We start from the raw sequence: 26,797 nt of genomic DNA, 5'->3' as shown, positions 1-26,797 counted from the left end.
TGCAGAAACGGGAATTTAGGAAAGACACCGTAGTTGTATTGATAGATATAAAAAAGGCTTATGCCACTTTTGGAAGGGAAGAGATATGACAGGGTCTGAATAAACTGGAGTTGTCAAAAGAAATGAACTGATAATCAGAAAAATATGCAACAAATACCTGGAGTGGGTTATAATAGATGGTAGAGTGTCATTTTCGGATGCACCTGATTACTCTTAGCCACGGTGTTTCACTCAGAGGGCGGGGGGAGGGAGTGTGGAGGGGGCAGTGGGGGCACACACGAAATCCACAACTCAGAAAAGGTCAGGGAAGGATTCGCTGGTCTCCTAACTCGAATCCCGCAACCTGCCCTACAGGTAGAAGAGCGAGTTTTCCGCCAAACAGGTGCGACCGGCAACGACACAGTAGTCAGAGGAGACGAGTGTAGTAACAATGGTATCTAGAGCTTCCCGATGGTGGGCTTTGTGCCTTGTGATATCAGCATGGCGTTAGCGACCCCAGATATTTCACGAGTGCGTCTGGCATTCGAGTGAAATCGCGTCGTTCGGCGCTCGCTACTACTGAGACGCCATTTTGATTTATTATATTTCCGTTGTTTCCATGTTATAACTGGCTCCTTATATCAGTAAGCCGTTTTAAGGCACGGGCGTAATGCAGCTTTATCACTCTAAATGCGATCTGTGTGTAAAAGTCCTAAGAAATTTCATCATGAACAGTTATAAAGTACCACTCTGCATGTGATCGTTAGAGGCATGTTAACGCAGAGTCGAAGGAAGGTGGTTCAGATCTATCTACATACTCATTTTTTCTTCTTCACGTCTGTAACACATTCTGGGAGTTTCTTAATCACGTATGTTATGTAATATTCACTAGTGAGTTCCTTCCATTTTGTGATTTCAGTCTGATTGGAAAACGAAAGGTGAAATAGGTGCGAATAAAAGGGATCATATGCTTACTACACATATTTGGGCAATGGGCTTAACGCAGTGGCTACACCGGTTCCCGCCAGATCACTGAAGTTAAGTGCTGTCGGGCGTGGCCAGCACTTGGATGGGTGACCATCCGGGCCACCATGCACTGTTGCAATTTTTCGGGCTGCACTCAACCTGGTGATATCAGTTGAGGAGCTACTCGACCAATAGTAGCGGCTCCGGTCAAATAAAACCATCATAACGACTGGGAGAGAGCTGTGCTGACCGCATGCCCCTCCTGTCCGCATCCTCAGCGGAGGATGAGACGGCGGTCGGATGGTCTCGACGGGCCATTTATGGCCTGAAGACGGAGAGCTTTGTTACAAATATTTACCTGCTACGTAATCCTTAGTAACGATTTCGTAAATATGTCGGTCAAGATAAAATCGCACCACACGAGCGGGGGCCGCCACATGATCGCTTTCCGATTTCAATCGAATGCCAGATGCACTTCCGGTTTTCAGTCACTCGTTATATTTTAGCTGTGGGTTTTCCAACCATCAAAGCAAGACGCAACAGTAGGCGATTCTGCCGACGGTTTTGTAATAACATCCCTTCACATGTTACCCCATCTTCAGACTGGCTAAACCCGTATTAGTGCATAGACATGTTTAAATCTTTTTGTTCTATTTTTTTACCGTTTTATTTTTAATTTTTTTATTTTCACCTTTTTTATTTTTATGTCAATACTGCAACAAATAACTGAACTTCTTGCCTTATTTTAATAATTTTAATCGCTCATTCAATTTTTTGTAAGAAAGTCACAGATTTTAAATATATTAAATCCTGCTATTCGTCATATGTTCTTATATCGTCTTTTAACCATTTGCCAAGAAGTGCGTATGTTTTTCTTCTTTTTCGAAAAGGCAGGTCAATAGAATCTCTTTTATTTCAAATACAGCATTTAGTGCTTCCTCATTCGGCTTATTTATCGGAAAGCATACGTTCGGATGTTTTTGATTTATTCAAATGGTTCAAATGGCTCTGAGCACTATGGGACTTAGCACCTGAGGTCATCAGTCCCCTAGAACTTAGAACTACTTAAACCAAACTAACCTAAGGACATCACACACATCCACGCCCGAGGCAGGATTCAAACCTGCGACCGTAGCAGTCGCGCGGTTCCGGACTGAAGCACCTAGAACCACTCGGCCACAACGGCCGGCTTTTGATTTATTGAGGATTTAGTTTCCTGTGCCAATCTCCGACAATATTCCTAGTCCTGTGCCATTAGTTAAAACATTACACGTTTCATTGGTGCACTAGCATTTCCATCCATTGATTGACCATATAGTCTGCGAATTTCGGCGACTTTCCTCGACTGGGTATTTTCTCCATTATTTCCACCCACACTTCATCAACACTGTGGTGAAAGACGTGCCACTGGAGCACACGCCCCACACGCTCTGTTAATATCAGTTCTTGTAGTTTCTTCCATAGGCATTAGTTGAAATGGAAAGGGATGTTTCGGGGAACACTGTTTTCATAACTTCACATAGGATTTTCTGCTCTTCTTTATAACCGTACACCAGCACTGTTTCGGCAGGAACAGGCCCATTGTCAGTTTCCGAAAAACTATTACCTTCAGTTAATTTCAAAATGTATTCTCAATTGACTCTCCGAACTAGAACAGGAGTTCTTGTTCATCCCAGTACCTTCCCTTCTTATTTTACGCAATGCGGTGTTGGAGTTTTCGTGATCTGACATATTTGCCACGAAATCTAAAGCTTTATCTTTCAAATCTTGAAATTCCTCTTTAAAAATTTGGAAACAAGGCGCTGTCTTTTCTTAGTGAACTCTTTTCTTGCAGTTATGCATTCGGTTCTTAATCTGCACATCCGCTTCGTCAGGTGGGCAAGAATGTTGCTGTTCAGTCCGAGTCCGCCATTTGCAGTTTTTACACTTCCAAATTCACACAGAAACAGTTCGTGAACTCGTCACATTTTCAGTGCACCCGGTGGCCACGACCATCCTTGAGAAAGACACGGCTTCCCTTTCGTTGTTATAATTATTTCATTACTCGCAGTGTGTAAACCTCTGGTAGCTTAGGCCTAGGAAACTATACGAAAACAAAGGCTGTCGAAGAGGGCACTGTCTGATGGACGGTGACAACGCATCGCTGTTGATGAGCGACTGGCGTAGCCGGCCGCGGTGGTCTCGCGGTTCTAGGCGCGCAGTCCGGAACCGCGCGACTGCTACGGTCGCAGGTTCGAATCCTGCCTCGGGCATGGATGTGTGTGATGTCCTTAGGTTAGTTAGGTTTAAGTAGTTCTAAGTTCTAGGGGACTGATGACCACAGCTGTTAAGTCCCATAGTGCTCAGAGCCATTTGAACCATTTGAATCGACTGGCGTTAAGTCAGCAGCGAGGGAGGATACGGTCGGAAAACCCAATAGGCAAGTGAAATCTACTCGTGAACAGGTTAAAGATTCTCGCAAAAGACTTACAAGGCCAATGTTTTTACAGTAGGCAGTGGTAATGCTATGTCTAGGAGCTTAAAGAATGACGCTCATCGTTCATCTATACTACGAGAGATAGATAGGACATCGGTAAGAAATTCAATGAAAAAGAAAGAAAAGCGAGCGTGAAAAGCGGAACTGGTTTCATTACTGAAACTTCCTGGCAGATTAAAATTGTGGTCCGGACAGAGACTCGAACTCGGGACCTTTGCCTCTCGCGGGCAAGTGCTCTGTAAAGAGCTTCTGTAAAGTTTGGAAGATAGGAGACGAGATACTGGCAGAAGTAAAGCTGTGAGGAATGGGCATGAGTCGTGCTTGGATATCTCAGTTGGTAGAGCACTTGCCCGCGAAAGGCAAAGGTCCCAAGTTCGAATCTCGGTCCGGCACACAGTTTTAATCTGCCAGGAAGTTTCATATCAGCGCACACTCCGCTGTAGAGTGCAAATCTCATTCTGGAAACATCCCCCGGGCTGTGGCTAAGCCACGTCTCCGCAATATCCAGTTTGGGGCATTTTGTGTTCGCATGAGCCGCTTGGTGTTTTGTGGATGACGAACGTAAGTTGGGTGTTACATGATCGTTGTTTTCGAAACCTATGCCGGTTGCGATGGAGAAGGTCACTTTGCTGCAGCAGGTAGGCCATTGAATAAACACGGAGGCCATTACGGGTGGAGAACAAAGCCGGTGCTTTGGACTCTGGGTGACAGCCACGCAGAATGGCGCGCGCTTTTTCTGCCCCGCGTGCTGTGGTGGTGCCCGGAGCGGGCGTGCCCGCGCATAGCGCACGGCTCGCCACCACAGCGCAGCGCCACACTACACTGCCGACCCCACCCCTACCTGTCCGGCCAGAGGGGTTGCGAGCCGCGGCCGCGGCGGACGCGCGGTGGCCATCGACCCGTCTGACCAGTTTTTCGGCGCCGGGGAAATTAACAGCGCTAAGACAAGACGCGACAGAAGAGGAGAGAACGGGGTAGAAGGGGGCAGCCGGCGTCCGGTTTTCTCACGGCCAGTCGGACAACCCGGCCCGTTCATCACGAGCCGAGCCGCGCCGTCCAACGGCCGCAGGGATAGGGTAAGGGCCAGAGGCCACGGGAACCACGGCGACGCAACCGACGGCGACTTCCGTCCGCGCCTTTCCGTTACCTCGTAAACTTCACCTGTTGGCCGTCTGGCGACAGCAGCACTCCGCATGTGGGACACGGTAATCAGCCCGTGCGACACTCTACCCATTACATTTCTTTAGTGAGTGAAGGCGATATTTGTCCACTCAGTCCGTAATATCTATTAACACCTTTTTTTAGTCACACAATTAGTTTCGAAGTTCGAAGATCACACTGACATGTACCAAAGATCTGGCACTTAAAAACTATAAAACATCTGTGATACTCTATACTCAAGGCAGACAGCCACAACTTTTGAAATAAGGCACAAGGAGCACAAAAGAACATGGAAATAAGGCATCAGTCATTCCAAATTCGAAGGACACCACAGGCACCAAAACAAATACCCTACCACAACAGAAAAGCACATGAAAATAAATTCACTAACAAAAAGCGTTTCATAAACATACATCTACATTTACATCTACGTGGTTACTCTGCAATTCACACTTAAGTGCCTGGCAGAGGGTTCATCGAATCATTTTCAAAAAATGGTTCAAATGGCTCTGAGCACTATGGGACTCAACTGCTGTGGTCATCAGTCCCCTAGAACTTAGAACTACTTAAACCTAACTAACCTAAGGACATCACACACACCCATGCCCGAAGCAGGATTCGAACCTGCGACCGTAGCAGCAGCGCGGCTCCGGACTGGAGCGCGTAGAACCGCACGGCCACCGCGGCCGGCTGAACCATTTTCATACTACTTCTCTACCATTCCACTCTAGAACGGCGAGTGGGCGTCAACAAAATATTTTCACAATCGGAAGAGAAAGTTGGTGATTGAAATTTCGTAAATAGATCTCGCCGCAAAGCAAACCGCCTTTGTTTCAATGACTGCCACCCTAACTCGTGTATCATATCAGTGACACTCGCACCCCTATTGAGAGATAACACGAAACGAGCTACCCTTCTTTGCACATTTTCGATGTCCTCCGTCAATTTGGGTTTGTCGCATCTTCTAAGTCTTCTGCCAACAAAGCGCTGTCTTTGTTTCGCCTTCCCCACTTTATTATCTATGTGGTCTTTCCAATTTAAGTTGCTCGTAATTGTAATGCCTAGGTATTTAGTCGAATTGACAGCCCTTAGATTTGTGCGATTTATCGTATACCCAAAATTTATCGGATTTCTTTTAATACCCATGTGGATGACCTCGTACTTTTCTTTGCCAATTGCCACTTTTCGCACCATACAGAAATTCTCTCTAGATCGTTTTGTAATCGGAAGTGACCATCTGATGATTTTACTAGACGGTAAATTACAGCGTCATATGCAAACAATCTAAGGGGACTGCTCAGATTATCACATAGATCATTTATGTAAAGCAGGAACAGCAGAGGGCCTATGACACTACCTTACGGAATGCCAGATATCACTTATGTTCTACTCGATGATTTACCGTCCATCACTACGAACTGTGACCTCTACAAGACCTCATACAAGAGAACTTCCAAATTCAAAAAGCAAAAATGAAGAAGAAATGCATAATAAATGACCAGATAAACATCAGCAACCAGGTCTAGCGGTTCTAGGCGCTCAGTCCGGAGCCGCGCGACTGCTACGGTCGCAGGTTCGAATCCTGCCTCGGGCATGGATGTGTGTGATGTCCTTAGGTTAGCTAGGTTTAAGTAGTTCTAAGTTCTAGGGGACTGATGACCGTAGATGTTAAGTCCCATAGTGCTCAGAGCCATTTGAACCATTTTTTTAAACAAAAGACGAACACATCTCGCACCGGCAATACAAAAAGCACGAGATGTCGAGATGACAGTGGCTTTTGACAATACAAAAACGGGAATATGTTTAGTATTATGTGATTAAATCAAATACATACGTGCAGAAAAACAGGAAGTATGACATAAATAATGGAAAACTGTCACTAACGATAAGAATTAATACTGCTTATAGCGTTACGTTAAAACAGGTGAAGTGTTCATGGTCCTAGGAAACAAGGTTGCAAGAGAAAAAAATCATATAGTTACAGTCAGCACCGAAGATGTTTTAGAATAAAGCGAAACGCATTTGGTCTTAACAACATTTTCATTGCGTTGCAAAATACGATATTTTATCTATACAACTTGTATATCTGCAACTGCGGAAAAAGAGACTGAAAGACAATGAAGACAAGTATAATTAGTTTTGGCTTATTTAATTTTTTGATCAAATGTTGCAGCCTACTGAAACATAAAACTCGCTAGAAATCACACAATAGATTTTTGCCCGATTTTCACAGCCATACAATTAGTTAATTTACGCCAATAGGGTATCAAAATTATCCGCGCGTGGTCTAATTTTTGGAAAAAAAGGTTTAGTTGCTTGAAAGTGATCACGATAATTAGGAACAAGTTAATTATTGACTTGAAAAAAAATGCTCTATGGTTTCTTGTCTGAATTTTCATAGCCAAACGAAGAGTTGTAAATGAACAAATGGGGCACCATACTGACCAGCGTCAAAATGGTTCAAATGGCTCTGAGCACTATGGGACTTAACATCTGAGGTCATCAGTCCCCTAGAACTTAGAATTACTTAAACCTAACTAACCTAAGGACATCACACACATCCAAGCCAGAGGCAGGATTCGAACCTGCGACCGTACTGGTCGCGCGGTTCCAGACTGAAGCGCCTAGAACCGCTCGGCCACTAAGGCCGGCAACCAGCGTCGGGTTTACCTTTGCAGATAGGAGTTAAATCGCTTGAAAGTAATCAGGGTGATTAAGAAAAAATTAATTACTTGCTTCGGGTAGGTTTTTTGTCCGAATTTTCATAGCCAAATGAAGAGTAAGAAATGGAGAAGAGGTTATCGAATTGACCAAAGTTAGCTCTAATTTTCCAGAAAAAGGTTTAACTGCTTGAAAGTAAATAGGGTAATCAAGAAAAACTTAATCAGTTTCACGAACAGCTGCTGCTAGCTATGTAAATGAAATCTCAAAAAACATCAAATCAAATGATAAATGGAAACTTCTCTGCTTTCTCTTAATCTAGATACTCTCCGTTATTATAGGGTGGCGATCTGAAATTAAATGTATAACATTTTATGCTTTCTCAACAAAACTTAAAAACAAAAAAATTGAAGAAAACGGTCAAATATTTCGTGAAATTATTCGAGTAAAAGTAAGAAATAAAATAGACTAGAAAAACATTTGACAGGCCTTTGAGTGATGCTAGAAATCGTGTACAGCAAGTGAGGTACCAATGCAGAATTTGAAGTTCAACGTTTAATACAGACATTAGTATTTGAAATAGTACTACAGGATATCTATGTGGTGTAATTTCACTCGTTGTCAGTGGTCTCGTTATGTCACTAACGTATGAGCATCCCAGCTACTGTGCATGATTTCGAGCATCGTCTTCCAAAGAAGCGTCAAATGTTTCTCTAATCTACTTTGTTTCTGAGTTCTGCGCAAATGATTTCACAAAACATTTGACCAGTCTTTTTTTTCCAGAAACAAACAAGAAAACGGCATGTAACTTACCCTATTTGTTGTCCGCAGCTCGTGGTCATGTGGTAGCGTTCCCGCTTCCCACGCCCGGGTTCCCGGGTTCGATTCCCGGTGGGGTCAGGGATTTTCTCTGCATTGTGATGACTGGGTTAGTTAGGTTTAAGTAGTTCTAGGGGACTGATGACCATAGATGTTAAGTCCCATAGTGCTCAGAGCCATTTGAACCATTTTTGAACACTATTTGTTCCCTTTTGTGATGGCTCACAAACTGGAGTCACTTACCTTAAATTCCTGCTTCCTTACGCCACTAAGCCTTCTCTAGATTTTTAAATTTTATTTGGCTTGGATTTATTGATCTATACTGCCAACAGCTTGACACAAATATGAAATCAAATGCACAGAGGAATCACATCATAAATAGTCTGAACAAGGATGTTAAATTATTTTATAATTACTACATAGGTACAATATTTATAGCTAAGGAGTCTTGATATATCAAGTACCTACAAAGTAGAATTTCTTTAAAAAGAAACCAGTAGAGATTGGGAAGCACACAAGAGGAGAATAGTGTTTGTGCAGCCACAGATAACTCCACGTTCTGGCCCAGACCAGTCGGAATCGACCGACCGCCGTGTCATTCTCTTCCAATGGCGTCATTTGGATGCGGTTCGGAGGGTAATGGGCTGAGCACACCGCTCTGCCTGTCATTATGAGCTTTCTTTACTTTGGAGCCGACAACCACTTCTCGATCAAGTAGCTACTCTGTCGGCCTCACGAGGCTGATTGTTCCAGTCTTCCCACCAAGCACCGAGCGAGGTGGCGTAGTGGTTAGCACACTGGACTCGCATTCGGGAGGACGACGGTTCAATCCCGCGTCCGGCCATCCTGATTTAGGTTTTCCGTGATTTCCCTAAATAGCTCCAGGCAAATGCCGGGATGGTTCAAATGGGTTCAAATGGCTCTGAGCACTATGGGACTTAACATCTGTGGTCATCAGTCCCCTAGAACTTAGAACTACTTAAACCTAACTAATCTAAGGACATCACACACGTCCATGCCCGAGGCAGGATTCGAACCTGCGACCGTAGCGGTCACGCGGTAACAGACTGAAGCGCCTAGAACCGCACGGCCACACCGGCCGGCCGGGTTGGTTCCTTTCAAAGGGCAAGGCCGACTTCCTTCCCCGTCCTTCCCTGATTCGACGACACCGATGACCTCGCATTTTGGTCTCTTCCCACAAAACAATCCCCAACCCAACCCCACCAAGCAAAAATGCCTGGGAGTGTTGGTAATCGAACCCGGGTCCTCCTGATAACAGTTAGACAAACTAACCACCGAGCAACTGAGGCGGACCAACTAGAGACAGATCACCAAATTTCGTATAAACACGTTACAAAAAAACGTTCTTTGTATATTTTAGGATCTTGATGACATAATAAAACAAGTGCTCTTGTTGGAAGGGGCACCTTCAATATCACGAGGATTTGCCGTAGGAGGTGTCACTGTGCTTCGAAGAATCTACAGGAACACAGCAAGTGGTATACATCTTCTTCTTTCTTCTGACATTCACGGTTAAGATTATCCTTGATGCCTATCGATGTAAGTGAGGAGTTGAATCATGGTTGGTACACATTCGTACCCAGGTAGTTATTAGCTTCCTGTTCGCCTGGAATTTTCGAAAACAGGGGGTGTTTCTAATTACTGGTTGGATGGCAGCCTCTTTTTGACCTTTGTCAGACTGAAAGGCGCCAAACGTACGCCCGTTCTTGCTCGGTAGTTGCCGCATCAACAACTTGAAAACGGAGGATGGTAGAGTGAAGTTTACTACAGGACCAGAAACAATAACCCCCTTCGCCACGATGTTGTCGTTGTACACCAATCCTTTCTCTCCATTGTCTTAAACATCCATTTTTCTGTTGTAAACTTGAAACTATTATTGTTTCAGAATAACTCTAAGAAAGGTAGTTGTAATGTTTTAGTTGTCTCCCTGAAATAGGGCGGTCAATATTTGCTCGTGGTTGTAAGGGAGATAACCAACATCTGAACATGGTTTTAACGGAGGTTTGAGGGGGACTTAGTTGCAATAAATTTCAACTGCACAATTACATCGCATTTTTCTTAGAAATGGTGACAATGGAGATGTACAAGTACGCTTTTTACTCTGTTATGTTATACGGTATCATATGTCGGGGTAGCCCCACAAACCGAGAGAAAGTTTTTTAAGTGCTAAAGTTTGTAATAAAACTCAGTATTGTAAAGTACACTATGGTAGGAACGACTGCGAAAAGAAGACTGCGCAAATCGGAACATTCCGTGTTGAGTGTCCTTTGTTTTCGATTGCTGCCAACTTAAGCAATCTATCAGTAATGGCTGTTGCGATGTGCTGCGAAATGTTGTGTTGTGTGAGTCAGATGAAAAATAAATAATGTAACGAATGTATTTCAGCACGAACGTCTCTACAATCCGCTTTCGCGAGTCCTTGTTACTTCCGTGCCTCATACACGCCATAGATGCTGATCGGTACGAGACGAACACATTCGTGGGTTGGCAGTACTGAATGTGAAACAAGTAAACATTCCTCCTCTCACAACCCCTGTAGAAGCGTAGACCACGTCATTCATTCTCCGCTCCTCAAGTTCCCTTCAACCAAACCGTCTTCTTTCCGTAGAAGCACGAGCAAAAGAGGACAAGCCGATAATAGCATCGATTATTATACGAAACCTTTTCGAGATCTGTCGTTCAGAGAATATGAACTATCGACAGTACATCGTGGGTTTAATATTTATAATGTAGTCAATGTTGAAATATAAGAGAGAGACATGCGGCCAATAACAGGATTAAAAAAAAGTTCTGTAACACGGAGGATCACGTGAAATAGGGAAGAGTTGGTCATCCTACTCTGAAGACACGTTTGCAGTCTAGGGACACATTGAGATCCCCGTGCGAAAGTACCGTTCACGTTTCCAGACGAACCAAAACAAAATGACTCAGTCCATTGATAAAATGGTGGAGAATAGTGAGATAACTCGCTTTCGGTTGAGCGTCAGAAATAATTCAGCTGCGTCGGGCCAGTTCAGACGGATAAAGAAGTCATTTACATGGGCCAGATACAGATGCAACATACTTGTTGTTTTACCGAAAGCGAATTACCGCTCGATACTTTATCAATGAGCTGCACAATTTGCTTTTCGATCCATACTGTAGCGAGGGGGTTTCGTTGTGTTCCAAAATTTCAGACGCGTCCCTACAAATAAACAAAGACGGACAATTGCGAGTAGGACCCTCGCTTTGAGGGTTCCGTACAAACTTCTTTATGAACGAGGGCGTCCTGAAAAGTAATGCCTCCTAATTCTGTATGTGAAGACACTTAAAACTTTTTAAATAAATCAAAATGTATTAACTTTCTACAACTTTATTCTTCATATCTAAATATTTATTCCTCAACATAGTCACCCTGGCGATGAACACTTTTCTCCCAATGAGAGACTAGTGTGTTGATAAGTCACAGCAGAATGTTTCGTTTTGTTGACGAAGTCACAGTCTCACCTCTACTTGCAACACTTAATCACTATGAAAGTGAAGTCCCGCAAGGCGTTCTTTAAGTTTTGGAAACTGATGAAAATCGTATGGGGCCAAGTCCGGACTGTATGGAAGGTACTCGATGACACTGAACCCAAGGCGTCGATTGTTGCAGACCTCGTGTGTGGTTTGGCATTGTAACGCTGAAGAACAAGGTGCTCCATATTGAACGAACTCTTCAAAGTCGTGCTTTCAGTTTTTTGACGGTCTCACAGTTGCTTGCAAAGTTTATTGTGGTGTGTTTAGGCATGAATTCCAAATGAACCACACCTTTATTATCCCAGAGTCTTGAACATTTTTGGCATCGGCGATCCTGTAACGCCTCACCCTGTTGATGCTCTCTTGTTTTCGAGGTTAAAAAGGTGAAATCATCATCCATCACCTATCACAATATTGCTGAGAAACCCATCACCCTTTGGACCAGAACGGAAAAGAAATTGTTGAAAGATGTCCAGTCTCCTCTGTTTCAATTGGCCGCACGATTTCTACGGTTAGAAACTGGAATACAGCACTCTGTTTCTCACGCACCGACATAGTTACGTTACACATCGCCATGTTACGCGCTGGAATTCGCAGCCTTCTAGCGGCAGAGGGTTTCATCTTGCGTCAGTGAAACAGTGAAGTCGGCCGAGTAGTATGCACGACATGAACACCTGAAGCGATATTGAAAACAAAATAAAAAATTCCCAGGTATTACTTCTCAGCACGGCCTCGTGTATGGATGGCTCATGTAGATGTTTTATCATTGAATTTGAAAATTACGTATGTTTGAGTGCACTGGCTTAAAAACTTAAATTTTTTGCAGTGCGAAGGGGTTGAAGACCTCAGTGTTTAACATAAACTTCACTTTTATACCTCTACCCGTCGCTGAGAAACAGGGGTCCTACGAAACGGAGAGACAGACAAACAAACGGATAACAAATGGTAAAAAAAATATTTTTGTATGAAATAGTTACAAATTAGCAATTTTAGAATTTTTTCTGTAGTTGTACTGTGGCATATGTCACTATTCTAGGTCAACGGGAAGTACTCTATAGTTTTCTACGGGTGAGTCTGCGAGTATCAAAATACACTCCTGGAAATGGAAAAAAGAACACATTGACACCGGTGTGTCAGACCTACCATACTTGCTCCGGACACTGCGAGAGGGCTGTACAAGCAATGATCACACGCACGGCACAGCGGACACACCAGGAACCGCGGTGTTGGCCGTCGAATGGCGCTAGCTGCGCAGCATTTGTACACCGCCGCCGTCAGTGACAGCCAGTTTTCCGTGGCATACGGAGCTCCATCGCAGTCTTTAACACTGGTAGCATGCCGCGACAGCGTGGACGTGAACCGTATGTGCAGTTGACGGACTTTGAGCGAGGGCGTATAGTGGGCATGCGGGAGGCCGGGTGGACGTACCGCCGAATTGCTCAACACGTGGGGCGTGAGGTCTCCACAGTACATCGATGTTGTCGCCAGTGGTCGGCGGAAGGTGCACGTGCCCGTCGACCTGGGACCGGACCGCAGCGACGCACGGATGCACACCAAGACCGTAGGATCCTACGCAGTGCCGTAGGGGACCGCACCGCCACTTCCCAGCAAATTAGGGACACTGTTGCTCCTGGGGTATCGGCGAGGACCATTCGCAACCGTCTCCATGAAGCTGGGCTACGGTCCCGCACACCGTTAGGCCGTCTTCCGCTCACGCCCCAACATCGTGCAGCCCGCCTCCAGTGGTGTCGCGACAGGCGTGAATGGAGGGACGAATGGAGACGTGTCGTCTTCAGCGATGAGAGTCGCTTCTGCCTTGGTGCCAATGATGGTCGTATGCGCGTTTGGCGCCGTGCAGGTAAGCGCCACAATCAGGACTGCATACGACCGAGGCACACAGGGCCAACACCCGGCATCATGGTGTGGGGAGCGATCTCCTACACTGGTCGTACACCACTGGTGATCGTCGAGGGGACACTGAATAGTGCACGGTACATCCAAACCGTCATCGAACCCATCGTTCTACCATTCCTAGACCGGCAAGGGAACTTGCTGTTCCAACAGGACAATGCACGTCCGCATGTATCCCGTGCCACCCAACGTGCTCTAGAAGGTGTAAGTCAACTACCCTGGCCAGCAAGATCTCCGGATCTGTCCCCCATTGAGCATGTTTGGGACTGGATGAAGCGTCGTCTCACGCGGTCTGCACGTCCAGCACGAACGCTGGTCCAACTGAGGCGCCAGGTGGAAATGGCATGGCAAGCCGTTCCACAGGACTACATCCAGCATCTCTACGATCGTCTCCATGGGAGAATAGCAGCCTGCATTGCTGCGAAAGGTGGATATACACTGTACTAGTGCCGACATTGTGCATGCTCTGTTGCCTGTGTCTATGTGCCTGTGGTTCTGTCAGTGTGATCATGTGATGTATCTGACCCCAGGAATGTGTCAATAAAGTTTCCCCTTCCTGGGACAATGAATTCACGGTGTTCTTATTTCAATTTCCAGGAGTGTATATGGCAGAAATTCTCGTATCTTTTGACTATATTGACTTATAAACGTGATTCTTTGCATTTTTACTTTCCATGTAAGTATGAACAGGTTCAACGAACTTATCTATTGTGTGAATTTGCTGACTTAGACGTAAGACGACAATTCACTATTTCAAAACAAGGCCTCTTTATGTTCCGGCGTAACGATAAGCCCCGGCACGAAGATGGACGCAAGAGCAGAGAAGGCTGTGAGACGACTTCAGTCAATAGCCCGCTGACAAGGACAGCACCACGACAAGAGTGGCCTCTAGCCGAAGAGAATATAAGAGCGGCTCCTGCCAGCCTAGGCCGGGCAGTAGTAGACCGGCACTAGCAGAGACGACTAGAAAAGCAGTGATATTAACGATAGCAGTGACTTATGAGCCAGTGTGAATAACTTGCATGGAGACCGTCTATGGCGAAGGACATTGATTATTTGCATGTCGCTTGCGACACCTTTGTAAACTAAAGTATTGTCAGTCTAAAAAAAAAAGTGCAAATGTGTGTGAAATCTTATGCGACTTAACTGCTAAGGCCATCAGTCCCTAAGCTTACACACTACTTAACCTAAATTATCCTAAGGACAAACACACACACACCCATGCCCGAGGGAGGACTCGAACCTCCGCCGGGACCAGCCCCACAGTCTATGACTGCAGCGGCTGAGACCGCTCGGCTAATCCCGCGCGGCATTGTCAGTCTACTTTATTGTAATAAACACCATTAATTTGCTTGAATTGTTGTATAGTTATCCGAGAAAGCAGCATTCTTTAGGCACCCTATAAGAGACGAGAGGGCAGGAACCCACACATTAAACATGTATTTTACTACAAGTAATCTTAAGAGAACACACATGAAGCTATTGCATTACTTTCAAACAAATGCGTACCTGGAGCTTCACTAAAGATAGCACCAATTATCCATTCGCCCCCCAATCACTTTTACTTGTATTGCAAATGCAGTCTGGGCATTGGCTTACGCGCTAAACCTTATGAGCACAAAGTACTGAACTAGACATGAAGTCGCTTCTTTTAAGAGATCCTCACTTTAGCTTGCCAAACGCGTGCTTAGTTATACCACTAGTACTCTCAGCTCCTCATTTAAAACCTTCGATGCATTCCAGTCCTGCTGATAGCGTCAGTGAACTTCGGGAATGCATTATGAATAATTGTGAACTCATTCAGAACACGCTTGGAAACGTGTACAGACATTCACTAGAAGACGTTCTGAAGACTGCCTTCACATGAATGGTGACCATGTGGAGCACTTATTGCAATCAAGTGCATATCTGCAGTTTGGATCTCGGGGACTCTGCGATAAAATGCTCATGTACTTAGTAGTAATGTGCCATATCGGGTGTCCGGAACTATGTTTATTGGGATTATTTGCTTGTTTCATTGCCCTCTCTTGACTCTTCTTGTTTGTACCATAATGGTGAAGCACCCTGTTTGGCTACGTAAGTTCTTCGCAAAGCATTGTACGATAAGACGCACAATCTCAGCTGCTATTAAGAAATGCTTTTACTCCCACTGCCGCTTACGTTGATTAGCGGTCTCAGTTGACAGGCACCTTGCATCTTGCGGAGTGCTTTAGCACACAAGAAACCAGTCTCGTAGCATGTGCTTTTATTCAAAGCACTCCGCATGTGCTTGTATACCAAGCTATAAAACTGTTTCGGGGAATGTCAAAGCACTCCGCAAGGCCTACGTGTCTAACAACTGAAAACTCAGCTTTCCCTTTTCCTGCAAACTATGGACGAAGGGCAATAGGCAAATTCCGTAAAGCGTTTGAAACGGTGCCCAACTGCAAACTGTTAACGAAGGTCTGAGCATGCAGAATATATCAATGACTCGAAGACTTCTTGAATAAAAGGACACAGTATGCCGTCCTGGCGGCAAGTGTTCATCAGAGACAGGGTATCATAAAGAGTGCCCCAGGGAAGTGTGACAAGACTGCTATTTTTCTCTATATAGAGCGTCGTAGGAGGAACGGTCAGTATTCAGTGATATGATAGGAAAACGTCTAGTAAATATGAGCTCTAAAACGCGTACCTTAAGAGCTATGAGCACTTCTTGGTCTTCGACACTGCAAGCAATTCTGAGGTGTGCTGCAAGGTTTGTTGCCAATAGGTTCGATTAACACACGAGTATTACGGAAATGTTCAGTGAATTCAAATGAGAATTCCTACAGGGTAGAACAGGTGCTTTTTGTGAAACACTGTTGAGACATTTTAAAGAACGATCATTTTCGTCTGACAGCAGAACGGTTCTACTCCAGCCAACGTACATTTAGCGTATGGACCGCGAAGACAAGACAAGAGAGATTAGGGCGTATAGATATCAGCTTTTGCGGCATTTAACAGGAAAGAGAATGACTAGTCATTGTACAAGGTACCCTCCACCATGCGCCGTATAGTGCCTTGCGGAGTATGTATGTTGATGTAGATCTGGCAGATCGCATTTAAACAGCGAAATAAGTGTACTTTATGACACCGCATGGTTTTGAAGATTCAAATGCGAACAAGTAGGTGTGTATCAACAATTCATTATTGTGTCTTATATGCTGAAAAACATAACGACTGGTTTTACCAACACAACCTCTGTTCAAAAGCATGGAGAATATTACAAAAAGAAAGTTCTTGTAATATTTATTGACGGCAAGGGAAAATCTTATCGACAGCGCGTTCCTCAAAGGATAGAGAATCAGTCCAGCGCTATTCCTCGTATTAAAGTCTCTCCTAAGCGGGTGTATATAAGCCCAATTTTATAGACTGAAGAGACAAAAAAAGAAAGGAAATTTAACATCCCGTCAATAACGGCATCATCAGATGTCGGACACGCGCACCAGATGAACTGTGATGAGGAAGCCAATACGTCGCGTCTTTTTTGCTTTGCGTGATTTTGGAAAATCGTGGAAGGCTTGAATGTGTTCTCATAATGGAGTTTGAAAGTGGTCAAGACGTATAGCAGAAAAAAAAGATGTTAAGGATCCGCAGAGTGACGGAAAACACTCTGTGTTGTGGCGCAGACATCATTGAGAGCTATATGTAGTAATCTTAGTGGTCAGTACTTACACGTAAGTTACAAAACCAAAGTTATAAGCTGTTGCGTAAACGATTTCCACAGAGCACGACGCTGAATGCAAAGTAGCCGCACGCCAGTCGAGACGGGACGTCGCCTGAATCTGTAGGCAACCGGGGACAACAGCCGGGTGTACCTAACAGCTCAGTTGCGCGCAAGGGCGCAAGTCTGACAACCATATACTCCGCTGTGACATAGTTATGTGATGTGTGTCAGATTGAATTCAACTGCTGTTGTGGACTTGTCTGATCCAGCTCTCCAAGTTAGTCAATCCTGTACAAGTATCTTCCTCTTTGCATTACTACAACGTCTATGGATTTCAGTCTAGTGAAGTCTCGGCCTTCCTTTACAGTTGTGCTCTCCCCCTGCCTATTCCCTCCCGGCAAGTACAGTTAATTCCATTCCCAAACTGATAATTCGTTGATACATCACGACGTATCCTACCAACTGGTCCCTGCTCTTATAAGAGAAGCATCAGACCAATCAATCACGGATTCTGATGAGTCGTAAACATGTTGTAGAGGGACCTGCCTCAGTACCTTGCAAGATTTTTTTTTTTTTTTTAATCGATGCTGAAGTCTTATGCGTACCACTTATACTCGTAAAGCCAGTCACGTTTCGACCAAGCGAGGGTGTTGCAGCGGCTAAGGTTTATGGTTACCATGCTGACGGTACTAGTTCAGTATCTACCCAAGTATCCCTTTTTTTCTTTCATCGTATAGAATGTCATTAAATAGTATATCATTCAAAATTATTCATTAATAAATCAATCATTACAGCAAACTCCCCGTTTGTAGCTTGTACCTAAAATTCAAAATATTTGGACAACTTTTGCTTCCTGCGTTTCCTAGAAGTGACCACGCCTCTTGTTGTCCCTTCACCCTCACAGACCTTACGGAATCCCAAGGCTCTGTAAACCACCAGCTGTCTTTTATCACCGGCATCAGTTGTTCGCAACGCGTTCTCAGTGTTCTGTATGTCAAATGGATACACTGAAATTGAAGAAGCAAGTATTCCTACAGAAAGGTAGCCAAAAGAAGATGTATCAGAAATGAAGTAGTGTGATGAGCAATGTAAGAGCGTACTTATTAATGCCAACAGATACAGCGAAACCTTGCTTTACAATTTGAACGTTCTTACACATACACATCCGAGCACGATTTCTGCTGATTCCATTGAAATTTTCCTCTTCATTGCCTATAGTTTCACGGGATTTTTGAAAAGCTAAGTACCATTCTTAGAATGAAGAATTAGACTTTATGAGTCACATTTTTTGTATTCCACGTTTTTTTTTTCAATTTATTTATTCTCTCAAAAATCTTTCCAGGCTGTGGGATACATCATTAGTTTGTACACATTGTGCATGAATGTGCTGTTACTGTTCTTGTGTTCAGTCCAAAGACTCATGTGGTCTACATCTACATTTATATACACACTTGTGATGCGTGGTGGAGGGTACCCTATCCCACTAATCGTCGTTTCTTTTCCTGTTCCATTCGCAGACAGTGAGAGAAAAACTACTGTATATACGTCTCCGTATGAGCCCTAATTTCCCGTGTTTTATCCACATGGTCCCTACTACAATCTTTACATGCTCATCGCATTTCATATTGCTTTGCAACGTTACTCCTAGGTATTTAATGGATGTGACTGAGTCAAGCAGCAAACCACTAATGCTGTAGTAGAACGTAATTTTTTTTCCTGTTCTTCTACATTAACTTACATTGTTCTACACTTAGAGATAGCTGCCATTCATCACACCAACTGAAAATGTTCTCTAAGTCATCCTGTATCATCCCGCATCACTCACTTCGACACTTACCGTACACCACAGTATCATTAGCAAACAACAGCAGATTGCTGTCCACCCTGCCCGCCAGATCATTTATGTACATAGAAAATAATAGCACTCCTTTTACACTTCCCTGGGGCACCCCTGACGATATCCTTGTCTCTGATGAACACTCGCCACTGAGAACAACATACTGGGTTCTATTACTTAAGAAGTCTTCGAGCCACTTCACATACCTGAGAATATATTCCGTATGTTCCTACCTTTGTGAACAGTCTGTAGCAGGATACGGTGTCAGACGCTTTCCGGAAATCTAGAAATATGGAACCTGCCTGTTGGCCTTCATCCATAACGCAGTATATCATGTGAGAAAAGCGGAGTTTCACACTAGTGGTGCTTTCTAAAACCGTTTTGATTCGTGGATATAAGCTTTTCAGTCTCTAAAAAATATATTAATGGATGGAAGACCCGCTTAACGATTTTACATAGAACCAGAATTTTCTCGAGTTCTCGAATGTTCAAATGTGTGTGAATTCTAAGAGGCAAAGTGCAGAGGTCATCTGTCCCTAGACTTACACACTACTTAATTTAAACTAACTTCTGCTAAAAACAACACACACACCCTTGCTCGAGGGAGGACTCGAACCTCCGGAGGGAGGGGCCGCGCAATCCGTGACATGGCGCCTCAAACCACGTGGCCACTCCGCGCAGCTCGAGTTCTCGGCCTGATCTTTTGCTGAGGTATGACGATCTTTTCTTTCACTAATCCACTTACTAGAGACATACTTGTCCAGAGCACGATTTATAGTCTGTGTAAACTTTGCCCGTAATTCAAATGGCTCTAAGCACTATGGGACTTAACATCTGAGGTCATCAATCCCCTAGACTTAGAACTAAGGACATCACACACATCCATACCCGATACAGGTTTCGAACCTGCGACCGTAGCAGCAGCGCGGTTCCGGACTGAAGCGTTGCCCATAATTCCTCTACGGCCGTGATACTGGAACTAAATGACTACAATTCGTTGTCTAAGTGAGATGCTAACAAATGCTTATCTGCTCTCCCTAGCAGAAACACTCTCCTAGCCTTATTAACTGATCTTTTGTAATCATAGTCGTTATGATGACATCATCACTAATCCCTGCCTCTTTACTGACACCATCAATAAGATCCGATCTGCTTGTAGCTACATGGTCTAAGATATTTCCATTGTGTGTGTGCAGCGAAAATGGCTGCTCAAGACAGTTTTCGGAAAACGTGTTCAGGACAACTTTGCAAGAATGTCAATCTGTATCCACGACAGTGAATCCATAGATGTCCCAGTCTATAAACGGTAGATAAAATCGCCAGGTACTAGTATTGCGTGATCTGACCACGCTACTGACCGTAGGCATTCTTTGAATAAATCTAGAACTGTCATAGCAGACCCGTGTGGCCGGCAAAAACATCTCACAATTAATTTGGTTTCACCTAGCCCTGTTAAATGCGACCAGGTAACTTCACTATCACACTCAATTTCCGTCTTAACAGAGCCAGTATTTTTGTTAACTGCAATGAACACCCCCCCCTCCCCTCCCCATCCTATGGTGTCTAAACTGTCCTTCAGATAAACGTTCCATGGCTCGCTAAATACCTCAGAGCTTTTTGCTTCGGATTTTAGCCAGCTCTCGGTCCGAAGAATAATTTGAGCGCGAGAACTTTCCTGGAGGACAGTAAGTTCGGGAACGTCGTTACGAACACTTCGAGAATTTACCGTTAAAATTTTGACATTAGAAGTGTCTTCAGTCTGAACGCAGTCCATTTTTCCTATCTGCGTATCGACGGGCGAGTGTTCATCACATACCTCAACCTACCGCCTAGCCTACAAAAACAACGATGTGAACTCTATAAATACTCTGCTACCCGTGTAGCTGCTTCCTTTGTGTAGTGCACCCCTGACGGGGAGTCCTACAATTTTCCAACCGATTACGAAGGTCTAGAAATCTGCACCCAAGACCGTCACAGAGTCGAGGAAGCCTTTGGTTGAGACATGTCTGTCGGCTCCAAACCAAAGGACCCCGATTAACTCTGGTAAAACGCCGCAAATTGCAAGCTCTGCTTGCACACCGCGCTCGAAGCCAGCAGCCTTTACCACCTTCGCCAGTCACCCATATGAACTAAGGATGACTTCAGATGACTGCACCCTGCACACTCGATGACCACAGGCAAGGCCGCCTCCACATCTCGGTTGACGCCCCTGCCAGACAAACCAATTGCACATTGGCTTTTTTCCGACGCTGAACGCTGTCTTTCCGAGAGGCTCCATACCGTACCTAAGGCTGGACCTCCCGACTGCTATAATCCGATCTACGAACGATGGCGGTTCGCGCAGGCCGAGACGAGGATTTCATTGTTGGCGGTTCCAAGCGACAGTTGCGGTACGGACATACACGTGCTTTGTGACTGACGAAAGAGTGTATCCCGCAAATTATGACTCTCGATTGCATGTGTAAAATTTGTCGTTTACCACAACCATCAGCCGTGACAACTCGCAACAAATGAAATAAAAATTCACTAAATAACTCGCTATAATCAAGTTAAATAGTTGCACTGCATACAACATTCACAGCAGAGCGCTCAGAATATTGCTGAACGCTCATTGGAGAACGTGTGACGTAAGTGGGCAGAACAAGCCTAAAGTCGACCGCCATCGTTCGTGACTCCAACTATAAGAAGCTCCTGCCGACGTGTGCCTGCTCGGACCCTGCTGAAGAAACGGCCACCTGTTCACTCACAGGATTCACAGACGAGGTGAGACGCCCAGCCTCCACATTGCCCCTCGGCCTCGAGCGACGCGAATGCGTAACCACCCGCCACTCACCCCGGTCTGAGGGCGGTTCCACCGCGTCGGGTACACTTCTAGGACGTACCTCAGCAGAGCGTTTTGAGCGAAACAAGCGACACCTGAGGTGCCCCATGCGACGAGTCAAATTCTCCATCACCCGAACACCCCGAGACAGCAACCTAAAGGCGGCAGATCGTAGCCAAAACCAGATTAAGTTGTTATTGAACTGCGGCCAGCTCCTCCTGCGTCCGCACACAGCACGAGCACATTCTACACATCTTAGCAAGACTAACCGAAGAAGTAAACTATAAAAGCAAGCAGAAATCTAGATATGCAACTTGCCATACTCCTGATTTGTGACCAATCGACGCTGTAACATTAATGAGCCGTGTAGCTGACTGTTCACAAGAGACAGACTGCCTGAATTTATACTTAAAGACCTCGAGGTTAATCATCTTAAATACAAAAACAAGCACGAAATAAGAAAAGTATATACTTATAAGAAAACGCAGGAAAAAAATGGTTCAAATGGCTCTGAGCACTATGGGACTCAACTGCTGTGGTCATAAGTCCCCTAGAACTTAGAACTACTTAAACCTAACTAACCTAAGGACATCACACACATCCATGCCCGAGGCAGGATTCGAACCTACGACCGGAGCGATCGTGCGGTTCCAGACTGTAGCGCCTTTAACCGCTCGGCCACCGCAGGAAAAGTTACATACGTGGTTGCTGGCCTGGAGTGGCTAACTAAGCTGAACTGGCGGTCGCTTGCCTTCGAAACAAACAATTGAACAACTACGGCGGTATGGATTTCCCGATTATGCACCCTTTTACGCTAGTCTGTACTGTGCAAACCTCTTCGTCTCAGCATAACTACCGCAACCTACTACATCTGAACCTACCATTGCTTTTCACAATATATATAAATGACCTAGTAGATAGTGTCGGAAGTTCCATGCGGCTTTTCGCGGATGATGCAGTGGCATACAGAGAAGTTGCAGCATTAGAAAATTGCAGCGAAATGCAGGAAGATCTGCAGCGGATAGGTACTTGGTGCAGGAGTGACAACTGACCCTTAACATAGACAAATGTAATGTATTGCGAATACATAGAAAGAAGGATCCTTTATTGTATGATTATATGATAGCGGAACAAACACTGGTAGCAATTACTTCTGTAAAATATCTGGGAGTATGCGTGCGGTACGATTTGAAGTGGAATGATCATATAAAATTAATTGTTGGTAAGGCGGGTACCAGGTTGAGATTCATTGGGAGAGTCCTTAGAAAATGTAGTCCATCAACAAAGGAGGTGGCTTACAAAACACTCGTTCGACCTATACTTGAGTATTGCTCATCAGTGTGGGATCCGTACCAGATCGCGTTGACGGAGGAGATGGAGAAGATCCAAAGAAGACCGGCGCGTTTCGTCACAGGGTTATTTGGTAAGCGTGAGAGCGTTACGGAGATGTTTAGCAAACTCGAGTGACAGACTCTGCAAGAGAGGCGCTTTGCATCGCGGTGTAGCTTGCTGTCCAGGTTTCGAGAGGGTGCCTTTCTGGATGGGGTATCGTATATATTGCTTCCGCCTACTTATACCTCCCGAAGAGATCACAAATGTAAAATTAGAGAGATTCGAGCGCGCACGGAGGCTTTCCGGCAGTCGTTCTTCCCGCGAACCATACGCGAGTGGAACAGGAAAGGGAGGTAATGACAGCGGCACGTAAAGTGCCCTCCACCACACACCGTTGGGTGGCTTGCGGAGTATAAACGTAGATGTAGAAATGTAGATGTAGATGTACTTGCTGCAATCGAGACTTGGTCTATCTCTCTACAATTATCCCTCCGCCCCGCCATACCTCACATTCTTCTCTACATTACCAAACTGACGACTGCTTCACTCTCCAGGTTGTGTCCTGTCAACCTGTCGTTGCTTTTAGTCAAATTCCCCGATATCGTTCAGTTCCTAGTAATTAGTTGTACGACCTACCCATCTAGTCTTAAACAGTCTTCTGTAACACCACATTCCAAGAGGTTATCTTTTCTGCGTGCCTCAACAGCTTATTGTCCACATTTCGCTTCCTTACAAAGCTACCCTCTGCACAAATAACTTGAGAAAAGACTTTGTAACGTTTAAATTTGTATTCGATAGTAAAAATTTCGCTTTTACAGAAACACTTTTCTTGCTATTTCCAGTTTGCATTGTATACTTTCTCTATGTTGGCCATCATCAGTTGTTTTGCTGCCAAACTAGCAAACCTCATATATCATTTTTTCTTACTCCTACAGAAAATTTAAGAGTATTATAAGGTTGCTACTCGTGTAGTTTCTGCAGATAACTTTTTTGACTTTTTCTTCAGTGAGAAAATGAAAACACATTGAAATTTAGCCAGCAATTATTCCATGCCACCTGGGGAATAATGCCAGTGATTCAAGGGGCAGTCAAATGATGTTATCAACGATGGACGGTGGCTGATGACGTCATTAAGGACAACCGACTGTCAGTAGCAAGGCAGTATCTGATTCCAGCGCCGTGATGCTACCGACAACGGGGTGTTCACACGTGCAACTGCAATAGTAAGGGAACAGTACGTCAGTTTAGTTGCGTATGTCAAAGTGGCCTACGTAAGCGAGTGAGTGATTACTGTACTCCACAGAATCAGTTCCCACTGGCATTAAAACTGTTGACAGTTCTCATATTCATTGTTTTGATACCTTTATATTTCCTGAGGTCATTACAGCAGATCGTCTGTTGGAGATACGGGGGACGCGGTCCCTTTTACCGTTGGTCGCTTGCTCACGATATGGCCGCGAAACAAAAATCGGGAGAGTCGCGCCGCGCTCCCTTCCTTTGAGAGGTGAAACACAAAGTGCGTGTGCGTGATTAATTTCGCCCGCAGACCGGGGTGTCGCCCTCAGGACTGGTTTTTTAGGCGCCCGGAAGCGCCGGGATCCGGTCTGCGCCTGGACAGTGGGGCATGCACAGGTAGTACCGGGTCAGCGCTAATCCAGGCCCAGTGTCCGGCAAACCTGTTTCCCAGGCCCACCCCGCGAGCCAGCCTGTATAAACACAGAGGCCGGACAGCGGCCTTTGTGTTCAAACACGGCGAGCTGGCCGGCGTAATTTGGCGCAGCTGGTCCCAGACGACTACCCCTTCCGCCTTCCCCCACCCCACCACCGTTTCCTACCACGGACTCTTTGATGCGGTGTCACGCGTGTCAGGTTGGGCCGCAACTAACCAACCTCACCTGAACTCACCTCCGAGCTCGCGAAGGCTCACGCACTCGCATTCGCACACGCAGTCGCGGACACTGAGGTACTCTCTGAGACTGCCTGCCTGTGTCTGCCTCTCTGCCTGTGCGACTGTCTACTGGAGACCTGGGGATCGCCCGTCCGAAGCCGTCCGCCGCCCTCGATACCTGCCTAAGGTATGACTATCTGCGAGCCAACGACACGTGCTGAGTTCTTTAACTGCTCCATTACAGTTCGGGTTTGCAAGCGCACAGATTCAGAGTCTTTTTCGAATATTTCGACTGTATATCGTTCAGCCATCTTCAGAGTGAGCCGAAAGACAGACGCTCCAGTACTCGCTCCGTTCACTTAAACTCTCGGACCTCGCCGCTACGCGTGCGGCCGCAGATACAAAGGCGTCAGAGTCGATCATCGACTGGAAAGAAGCACAATGAGCATTAATTATATGTGTGGCGGTCGATCCACTTTCGATATCGATGTATCACTCTGAGCTGCGCTGTCGTGACGTCTTTGTACGTTTGTTACAGCTAGTGCCAGATTGCATGACTTATTCAGCTGAAGCCGCCAACACTGTTAATTAAGTTTCCTTTAATTTACGTCTATGGTCACAAACATTTTGTTAACAGATTACCGGTTTCGGTCTATAATGACCATCATCAGATCTGTTTTATAAAAAACAAAGTCCTAATGTACTGCAGCCATAGTGGCATCGTCAAATGTTAAATGCAAAATCGGCACTAGCATCGTCAAATATATATGAATAACATCATATGCGCGAGTCGTGTTGTCAATAGCACTCGTCAAGTGTTATACGCAAAATCAGCACCAGCATCGTCAAATATATATAAATAACATCATATTCACGAGTCATGTTATATATTTGACGACTCTCGTGGTGAATTTGCTTTTAACATTTGACGATGCCACTATGGACGCAGTACATGAGGACTTTGTTTTTATAAAACAGATCTGATGATAGTTATTATGAACCGAAACCGGTAATCTGTTAACAAAAAGTTTGTGACCATAGACGTAAATTAAAGGAAACTTATTGTATATACGAGTCACTGTTTTATTCGCGACAATGTCGCAGCTTGTGAAACTGTTAATTAAATTCGTCACCAAACTAATTTCAATTCCTTCTTTGACTACCTATTCCCAGTAATGTGATGTAAGGTTTCGACGTTATCGTACAACATACAGAGTCGTGCAATCCATAAAAAAGTACGGAATACCGGAGGTACACTCGCCTCTTACTGCCAAATAAATCGGCTGTGGCAGAACAGTGTATTAATACTGGTCACCACTCTATGTTGTACGAAAATGTCGAAATTTTAGCGCCTGAATCGTCCTTCTGGGTCTCGGTGGTGAAACAGGCAATTGAAATTTTCTTGGTGATGAATTCAATTAATTGAGATAGTGGCTTCAGCGTAGGTAACTCATGGAATCTGGCGCGTTCTGTAATAAACTTAGATACGTCGCCAGAGTGCAGCTCAGAACGATATCTCGACGCTCCAGCTTGGATCGACTGAGCAGCCACAGATATAATTTATGCGCGTTGGCCTCCTTTGCCGCCGATCAAAGTATCTGGCGCTTGTGCATTTGTGACAGCATGACCAGTGGTGCGGTCCGCGAAGTTAATAGGACGGATCGAGTGCTGGAGTGTGTCTATTCGCCGACTCTGAAAATGGCTGAACGACGTGCGGCCGAAATAGAAGAAGAGCAGAATTT

The sequence above is a fragment of the Schistocerca cancellata genome, chromosome 9, assembly GCF_023864275.1.
Source record: "Schistocerca cancellata isolate TAMUIC-IGC-003103 chromosome 9, iqSchCanc2.1, whole genome shotgun sequence".
In the NCBI taxonomy this organism is placed as follows: domain Eukaryota; kingdom Metazoa; phylum Arthropoda; class Insecta; order Orthoptera; family Acrididae; genus Schistocerca; species Schistocerca cancellata.
Note: the sequence above shows the minus strand (reverse complement) of the source record.